Raw genomic sequence first — 10,463 nt, forward strand, 5'->3', positions numbered from 1 at the left:
ATAGGAGAAACCAATCCTGTCAACACCTTGACCTTTTCTTCTAGCCTCCAGGAAGGAAAGGAACATGGTAAATTTACAGTGAAGAAACCTGACAGTTACTGCCTCAACCACGTGATAAAAGTTAGCACTACCCAGTAATGGAACACACATATGTGCCTTCTGATAGGATCCATTGAGGAGACACATCACTTCGTAGCTCTTAACAAGCCTGTAAATTTAATAAAGTGATTTTCCTAAACCAATGAGTCTCCTAAAAACAGTTACAGATTCCTCATTTCACACTGAGGAGAAAGATCACAGACCCAGAATGTTAAAACTGTCCAGGAAAAAAAAAAAAAACAAAAAAAACAGTTCTAAAGCTTTGGAACACACTAGGAGATCTTAATCTATTCACAAGGAAATATCAGACAAGCCCAAAGTGAGAGATATTCTACAAGATAAATTGCTTGTACTCTTGACAGCTCCAAGGCCATGAAAGACAAAGAATGAGAAACTGTTCTCCATTAAAGGAACCTAGACATGATAGCTAAATGCTGTTTGATTCTGGACTGGATTCTGGACCCAAAACTTTTTGTCTTTCTTTTTTTCTTTCTTTCTTCTTTTTTTTTTCTCTTTTGCTATAGATGACATCATAGGACAATTGGCAAAATATGAATAAAGTCTGCAACTAGCTAATAGCATTGTATCAGTGTTAACTAATCGCATGAGGTAATGTAAGAGAATATATTGCACTTGCTTCTAGAACTAAATGACCATGTCTGCAACTTACTTTTGAATAGTTCAGAAAAAAAATAATGTTTTGTATATATGAGTTGGCTAGGGCTGCCATAACAAAATAACACAGACTGAGTCGTTTAAACAACAGAAATGGGCTGAGTGCATTGGCTCACACCTGTAATCCCAGCACTTTGGAAGGCTGAGGCAGGCGGATCACCTGAGATTAGGATTCCGAGACCAGCCTGGCCAACATGGTGAAACCCTGTCTCTACTAAAAATACAAAAATTAGCCAGGCTTGATGGTACATGCCTGTAATCACAGCATCTTGAGAGACTGAGGCAGGAGAATTACTAGAATCCAGGAGGCGGACGTAGCAGTGAGCCGAGATCGCACCACTTCACTTTAACCTGGGCAACAGTGAGACTCGATCTAAAAAAAAAAAAAAAAAAGAAATGTATTTTCTAACAGTTCTGCAGGCTAGAAGCAAAGGTCAAGGTGTGGGCAGGATTAGTTTCTCTTGAGGCTTGCAGTCTTTGTCTTGCAGAGGGCTGCATGCTTGCTGTGTTACGGCCTTTTCTGTGTGCACATGCAACCCTGACATCTCTCTCTGAATATCTTTTATTATTTTACTTTTTGTTGTTGTTTTGAGATATAGTCTCACTCTCGTTTCCCAGGCTGGAGTGCAATGGTGCGCCTTCAGCTCACTGCAGCCTCAACCTCCTGTACTCAGGTGATCCTCCCACCTCAGCCTCCCCAGTAGCTGGTACTGTAGTCACGCGCCACCACATCAGCCTACTTTTTTGTATTTTTAGTAGAGACCGGGCTTCGCCATGTTGCCCAGGTTGGCCTTGAACTCTTGGACTCAAGGAATTCACCCATCTTGGCCTCCCAAAGTGCTGGAATTATAGGCATCAGCCACCATGCCTGGCCTCCCTGAATGTCTTAATCTCCTCTTACAAAGAAACCAGTAAGATTAATTTAGAGCCCACCCTAACAGCCCCATTTTAACCTAGTCATTGTTTTAAAGGCCGTATTTCCAAATACAGTCACATTCCAAGGTCAGAGTGTCAACGCTGAATTTTGGAGAACATACAATTCAGTCCATAACAATGTATATACATAAAATAAAATAAAATAAATAAAACAAGTGGCAAATGTAAAATATTAACAACTGGAGAAGAGTATGCAAGTATTCTTTGAACTTTTCCTGTAACCTTTCTGTATGTCTGAAATAATGTCAACATATTTTTAAAGACCAGTAATTTCTTTCTTTCTCTCTCTCTTTCTTTCTCTCTCTTTCTCTCTCTCTTTCTTTCTTTCTTTCTTTCTCTTTCTTTCTTTCTTTCTTTCTTTCTCTTTCTTTCTTTTTCTTTCCTTCTTTCTTTCTTTTTTTTTTTTTTTTTTTGAGATGGAGTCTCGCTGTGTCACCCAGGCCTGGAATGCAATGGCGCGATCTTGGCTCACTGCAACCTCAGCCTTCTGGGTTCAAGTGATTTTCGTGCCTCAGCCTACCAAGTAACTGGGATTACAGGCGTGTACCACTATACCTGGCTAATTTTTGTGTTTTTAGTAAAGATGGGGTTTCCCCATGTTGGTCAGGCTAAAAAGATCAGTAATATTTATGTCCTTATGGGGCACAGAGTGAGGCAGGCATACAATGAATAAGAGACTAAGAAAAAGAATGTGATACTGAGAGCCCATGAAACAATGGATATGGAAAGTTTAGAGGTCAGAGAATGACCTACAGGTCATATGACTGGTGATAAGACTGGGTGTGATAATTTGCAGATCCTGTCCCCAGCACACTGTGGGGAGGAGGCACCTTAGAGTTACTTGAACCTAGCAACAGTGATTGAAGAGGGAAAGGAAATACACATGCCCATCTTTTAAGGAACCTAACCCTCCATCCCTCTGCAAAATTTTGGAAATTTTCTTTTCCCAAAATGTGAACTTTCAGGAATGAATTGAAACCGCCTTTGCAAACATTGTCAACAGCAATCTAACGGTTAGTTAGATCACTTTATTAATGATCTGATCTAACCAACTTCATCTTGGCTTTTAACTTCCAAACTGCCCTTGGTCATTCCTGGGCATGGGCCGAACTATCCTTGAAAGACCCAAACTTTCTGGGAGGCTGATTTGAGTAATAATAAAACTCCAGGCAGGTGCAGTGGCTCACACCTGTAATCCCAGCACTTTGGGAGCCCGAGGTGGGTGGATCACGAGGTCAGGAGTTCGATACCAGCCTAGCCAACATGGTGAAACCCCATCTCTACTAAAAATACAAAAACAAAAAAAATTAGCCAGGCACTGTGGCATGCACCTGTAATCCCAACTACTCGGGAGGCTGAGACAGGAAAATTGCTTGAACCCAGGAGGTGGGAGGTCACAGTGAGCCACTGCACTTCAGCCTGGGCGACACAGCAAGACTCTGTCTCAAAAAAAAAAAAAATTCCAGTCTTCCGTTTAGCCAGCTCTCTGTGTATTAAACGCTCTCTGTATTGTACTTCTCCTGTGTCTTGATAAATGCGCTGTATCTAGGCAGCAGGCAAGATGACCCCACTGGGCAGTTACAAAACCAATGTGTGAACATTATTATATATTTTTAATATTCCTCACAAAAGGACCTGCTTCTATGCTCCCACTCTCTTAAAATATCATTTATTTAGACTAAGTAGGGTGGCTCATGCCTGTAATCCCAGTACTTTGAGAGGCTGAAGTGGGAGAATTGCTTGAGCCCAGGAGTTCAAGACCAGCCTGGGCAACATAGTGAGACCCCATCTCTACAAAAAATAAAAAACTTAGCCAGGCATTGTGGTGCACACCTGTGGTCCCAGCTATTCGGGAGGCTGAGATGGAAGGATCACTTGACCCTGGGAGGTTGAGGCTGCAGTGAGCTATTATTGGATTACTGCACTCCATTGTGGGTGACAGAGATTCTGTCTTGGCCAGGCGTGGTGGCTCACGCCTGTAATCCCAGCACTTTGGGAGGCCGAGGGGGGCGGATCACAAGGTCAAGAGATCTAGACCATCCTGGCCAACATGGTGAAACCCTGTCTCTACTAAAAATACAAAAATTAGCTGGGCATGGTGGTACAAGCCTGTAGTCCCAGCTACTCGGGAGGCTGAGGCAGGAGAATGGTTTGAACGTGGGAGGCAAAGGTTGCAGTGAGCCGAGATAGTGCCACTGCACTCCAGCCTGGAGACAGAACGAGATTCTGTCTCAAAAATAAAAATAAATAAAATAATAATAATAATAATAACAATAATAATAATGAAATAGGCTGGGCACGATGGCTCACACCTGTAATGCCAGCACTTTGGGAGGCCAAAGTGGGAGGATCACTTCAGCCCAGGAGTTTGAGACCAGCCTGGGCAACATAGTGATACCCTGTGAAAGGAAAATGAATCTCAGACCCTAAAATCACTAAGCGAGGGGAAAGTCAAGCTGGGAACTATGTCAGGCAAACCTGCCTTCCAATTTATTCCCCAATAAGATAGCTACAAAGATTTTAAAAAGCTGCATATCCTCCTCACAATTTGCCCACAGGGAAATTCCTTGTGGGTCTCAAGATCTTTACCCGAAAACAGTCCTGTTGAATTTCACCCTGGCAATGTAAATTGATAGATGATCTTCACACATGCAGGACAGAAAGTCATCTCTCTGCTTACCTCAGACAAATGCATATCTGATTGTTTCCTCTGCCCTATTGTTTTTGTTTTGTTTTGTTTTGTTTGTTTTTGTTTTTTTGAGAGAGAGTTTCGCTCTTGTTGCCCAGACTGGAGTGCAATGGCGTGATCTCAGCTCACTGCAACCTCCGCCCCCTGGGTTCAAGTGATTCTCATGCCTCAGCCTCCCAAGTAGCTGGGATTACAGGTACCCGCCATTATGCCCAACTAATTTTTATATTTTACTAGACATGAGGTATCACCATGTTGGCCAGGCTGGTCTTGAACTCATGACCTCAGGTGATCTGCTCGCCTCAGCCTCTAAAGTGCTGGGATTTCAGGCGTGAGCCACTGTGCCTGGCCTCCCCTATTGTTTATGTAAAAATGCAGATTCACTGAGCCAGACTAAATTGTGTATTCAGTGAAATGCTGATTAAGGACTCAAAAGAATGCAGCCTTTTGTATTTTATCTACCTATGACCTAAAAGCCTCCCCACACCACTCCCCACTTTGAATTGTTCCATCTTTTGGGACTGAATCAGTGTACATATTACACATATTGATTGATGTCTCATGTCTCCCTAAAATGAATACAAGTAAGCTGTACCCTGACCACCTTGGGTACATGTAATCAGGACCTTCTGATGTGGCTGTGTCATGGGTACCTGCTTAAGCTTGGCAAACCAAACTTTCTAAATTGATTGAGACCTATCTCAAATATTTTAGGTTCACATTCTGTCTCTAAAAAATATTTAAAAATTAGCTGACTGTGGTGGCATGCACCTGTATTGAAGTAGCCTCATTGTCTGGGGTAAAACCCCAGGTTCATTGCCTCACAGCCACAGAGATCAAGGATGTGGACACACAAAGAGTGAGGTTAAGAACGGGAAGTTTAATAGGCAAAAGAAAGAGAATAGCTCTCTGCTACAGAGAGGGGTCCCAGAAAAATGGGGTGTCGATCTACGGTGAAATGCAGAAGGTTTTATAGATGAGCTGGTTGGAAAGTGGTGTCTGATCTACATAGGGCACAAAAAACTGGTTAGGACCAGGTGTGCCATTTGTATGGGGCACAATTTTCTGGCAGCCCCCACCCTACTCTTTTATTATGCAGGCAGGTTTTCAGCCTAAGCTGTGCCGTGTTGCCACTTCTTTGCTACTATACGTGTGCTAACAAAACGGAAGATAAAGCTTCCATGATGGATATGCCTGGCCCCCAGATAGCCCTTTTCTATTGGCACAGCTGCCAGCATTCCCCTGTGCAATGTTCCAGCTTGCTTACCTATGTTTGCAGCTAAATTTTTCAGGCTGCTTTTTGTTAGGAGAAAAATAATTTCTTAGACTGCTTTTTGTTAGAAGGGAAGCTCTGCTGAGGACTCATTTGCCCTCACTATCTGCCTAAATAATTTCTTTCTACTCCCTGTATCAGTCTCAGCTACTAGGGAGGCTGAGGCAGGAGGATGGCTTGAGCCCCAGATGCACCTTGTGCCACTGCACTCCACCCTGAGTGACAGAGCAAGAACCTGTTTCAAAATAATGATAAAAATAAAATAAAATCTCCTTTGTTTAACAAAAATATTTTATGCCCCAATTTTAGTCCAAATTCTGTGAGGTGGAGGTGCTTAAGCCTGTCTATATCCCACCCCAGCTAGTCTTTCTGCCTCGTCTTTCTTTGCTCTGCCCTCTATACTCTAAGCATACTCTGCATTTCTGCATAGTGTTCGATTGTATTCCTTTCTCTGCTCCCTGTACCCCTACCCTGCCTGACTTAAAAGCCTGGCCCCTAGACCTCCACTTTAAGTGAACCCGAATGCTTCATATACAAATAACCAGGAATCAGGACTGCATACCAGAAAAATAAACCTTTTACTCCAACACAAAACAGACAGACAGAATGAATTGCATTTTCCTCTGGGCTATTGTAGCATGTAGGAATACTCCTATTTCAACACTCAGAACATCTTGATGTTGTTTGTGCACCTGTCTATCTTCAACAATAGTGGATGTAGGCTTATTTAACCAAAGCGATTTATATCTCATGATTCATCTCATTAATCTTTAGCGTGAAAGCAGACAGCACATTAATGACTAAATATCTTTTTTTTTTTTTTTTTTTTTGAGATGGAGTATTGCTCTGTCACTCAGGATAGAGTGCAGTAGCACGATCGCAGCTCATGGCAACCTCTACCTCCCAGGTTCAAGCGGTTCTCCTGCCTCAGCCTCCTGAGTAGCTGGGATTACAGGCGCACGCCACCATACCCAGCTAATTTTTATATTTTTAGTAGAGATGGGGTTTCACTATATTGGTCAGGCTGGTCTCGAACTCCTGACCTCGTGATCTGCCCACCTCAGCCCCAAAGTGCTGGGATTACAGGCCTGAGCCACCGTGCCCGGCCTTTTTTTTTTTTTTTAAGACAGAGATTGAGGTCTCGCTCTGTCACCCAGGCTGGAGTGCAGTGGCGCGATCTCAGCTCACTGCAACCTCCGCCTCCTGGGTTCAAGCAATTCTCCTGCCAGTGAAAGGGCCCCTCTGTATATCTTCATGAACCAAAGGGCATGAAAGGCAGCTGCTTAAGGATCCCGTGTTTGGAGAACTCTGACCTGAGAATTTGGGCTTAGGTGCCTCTTCAACTCTTGTTTGTTGCCTTGAACCAGGGATGCCTTCAGTTTGAGGGGCACCTCTGGATTTAGGAAGAGTCAGTGTGGCACCTAAGTAGATGCAAATAGATTTTCTTCTAATTTCAAGGAAAAGTAAGGAAATCTTACTTATTTAACAGGATAGAAAAGGGGACAGGGAGTCAAAGGGTGAGGAAGAAGGGCACTACGTGTATGGACTATTAATCATGCATCAGGCACTGTGCTAGATTCTTCCCCTACATTTACTCATAATGCTAACATTCCTGTGAGGTCAATATCTCTATATTAAAAAAGAAGAGACAGATTCACAAAGTTAAAGTAATTTGCCCATGGTCACGCTAGTAATGGCAGTGCTAGGATTAAATACAAGCCTGTCTTCATGCAAAATCCATGTTCATCCACAAAACCTGACTAGTACTGTTGTTAGTTCTGGTTGAAGACAAGGCATTTGGCAGAACACATTGGCCAGAATGCAGGAGAAGGAACCTCTGACAAGGTCACAGAAGACTTAAGGAAGTGATTCGCACTGAAGGTTACACTCTTACAAACCTTTTTCTTTTCCTCTCCCTCCCCTTCTCCTTTCCCCTCTCTTCCCCTTCCCTCCCCCTCCTTTTCCTTCTTTTCCATCTTCTTTGTTTTCCTCCTCCTTTTTCTTCTTTTTTGCCTGCTAAAAACAACTCTTGGCTGGACCCAATGGCTCATGCCTGTAATCCCAGCACTTTGGGAGGCTGAGGCCAGCAGATCGCTTGAGCCTAGGAGTTCGAGACCAGCCTGGGCAACATGACAAAAACCTGTCTCTGCTAAAAATAGAAATATGTGCTGAGTGTGGTGGTGTGCACCTGTAGTCCCAGCTACTCAGGAGGCCGAGGTGGGAAGATCACCTGAGCTCGGGAGGTGGAGGTGGCAGTGAGCCAAGATCATGCCACTGCATTCCAGCCTGGGTGACAGAGTGAGACCCTGTCTCAAAAATTTAATTTATTGGCCGGGCGCGGTGGCTCAAGCCTGTAATCCCAGCACCTTGGGAGGCCGAGGCGGGTGGATCACGAGGTCAGGAGATCGAGACTATCCTGGCTAACACGGTGAAACCCCGTCTCTACTAAAAATACAAAAAAAAAATTAGCCGGGCGAGGTGGCAGGCGCCTGTAGTCTCAGCTACTTGGGAGGCTGAGGCGGGAGAATGGCGTGAACCCGGGAGGCGGAGCTTGCAGTGAGCCGAGATCGCGCCACTGCACTCCAGCCTGGGAGACACAGCGAGACTCCGTCTCAAAAAAAAAAAAAAAAAAAAAAAAAAAAAAAAAATTTAATTTATTAGTTAATTTTTAAAAACCAAACAACTCTTATTAAATTGTACCATCTCTGAAAATGTTGGGCTGGGTGTGGTGGCTTATGCCTGTAAACTTAGCACTTTGGGAGGTCAAGGCAAGAGGATTCCTTAAGTCCAAGAGTTCCTCACCAGCCTGGGCAACATAGTGGGACCTTCAAAAAATACAAAAATTAGCCAGGCGTGGTAGTGTGTGCCTATAATCCCAGCTACTCGGCCAAGCGGGAAGATGGCTGGAGTGCGGGAGGTTGAGGCTGCAATGAGCCATGATCGCATCACTGCACTCCAGCCTGGGTGACAGAGTAAGACCCTGCCTCAAAACAATATATAAAAATAAAAATTTTGTATGATTGTTTTATGAAACAGAGATGATGTTTACCAATGTGCTTAAAAATAAATTATTCTGACAGTAGCACCAAAAGTTGTTTTGGAGATTATTGTCCAACTTCCTTCAGTACTTAGATGCCAATTGATCATGCTTTTGCTTATCATCTCCTTACAATTAATTACAAGTGAATTGTAGCCTATAATTTATCATGAAAAAAGTTCTACAAAGTTATTAGTCCTGATTTTATTAAACTGAACTTAAAAAAATTTTTTTTTTGAGACAGGGTCTTGCTCTGTTGCCCAAGCTAGAATGTAGTGGTGCCAACATGGCACAATGCAGCCTCGACCTCTTGGGCTCAAGTGATCCTCCCACCTTGGCCTCTCAAAGTGCTCAGATGACAGTGATGCAGGATTTTTCTTGGTCACTTTGCCAGTCAGGGACCTCCGTGGCCAGTGTCATCCCTGCCTGGGCCTCAGTTGGCCCCAGGCCTGCCACAGGAGTCACCTGTCCACTTGGCCAGCTGGACCATACCTGGCTTGCACATTGGCCCAGATCCTGTGCTGGCTGCAGGATCCATGCTCATCCCACAGCTGTGCTGGGCATGCCCCAGCCCGCCTGTGTTGTAGCTCATATCCACATTTGGCAATTCCTGAGTTCTTGTCCTGCATCCAGGAAGAATGAGGTTACGCTGACAGTGGAAGGGTGAGGAGGGTGGAGAAGAATTTTATTGAGTGACAGAACAGCCCTTAGTGGAGAGGAGATGAGAGGGTGATCCCCCACCCAAAGTCAAATGGTCTCCCTCCCAGTATGGCTGGTTGCAGGGCTTTTATGGGCTCCGAATGGGGAGTGTGTGCTGATTGGTTTGTGAGTATGCAAAAAGGTTAAAACAAAGGCACCACTCAAAGGTGGGCATGACAGTGTAAAAAACCAGTTAGGAAAAGGTATATCTATGTAAAATAGGTGAAGCGTGGGAATCAATCAGAGGAAACCTTACCAAACAGGAAGAGAGGCTCTCAATCCAGTCCGTGGATTTACCCGGGACTCGTAGCTTGATTTTCAGGCTTTAAAACTGTCTTTAGTTTGAAGGTTGGGTTTCACCAAGGACCTGCCCCTGTCTGCCTAGGCATTTGTCTGCCTCCTGCCACTATCAACGATCCACATTCAGCATTTTAAAGTTAGTAACAATATTGGGAGAAATGATTCGCTGCAGAGAACAGCATAACTAACAGGTAGCCCTTACTATGTACTAGTCACTGTACCAACTGCTTTATGCTTAGTAACTCACTTCATCCTCACAGCGAGCCTATAAAGCAGTATACTACTACTATTCCCATTCTACAGAAGAGGAGATTGAGGCACAAAGAGGTTAGTAACCTCACATAGATAGTAAATGGTCAATCTAATTTTCAAATCCATTTTCTTTCTTTTTTAAGATACAAGAGAAATGATCATTTTTGAACTTTAAGAGAAAAGAAAAGAAGTTAACAACACAAACTTTAGTTTCTTTTCTTTTTTTTTTTTTTTTGAGAGGGAGTCTCGCGCTGTCGCCCAGGTTGGAGTGCAGTGGCCGCCGGATCTCAGCTCACTGCAAGCTCCGCCTCCCGGGTTTGCGCCATTCTCCTGCCTCAGCCTCCGGAGTAGCTGGGACTACAGGCGCCCGCCACCTCGCCCGGCTATTTTTTTGTATTTTTTAGTAGAGACGGGGTTTCACTGTGTTAGCCAGGATGGTCTCGATCTCCTGACCTCGTGATCCGCCCGTCTCGGCCTCCCAAAGTGCTGGGATTACAGGCTTG

The sequence above is a fragment of the Macaca fascicularis genome, chromosome 13 (genome assembly GCF_037993035.2).
Source record: "Macaca fascicularis isolate 582-1 chromosome 13, T2T-MFA8v1.1".
Classification (NCBI taxonomy): Eukaryota; Metazoa; Chordata; class Mammalia; order Primates; family Cercopithecidae; genus Macaca; species Macaca fascicularis.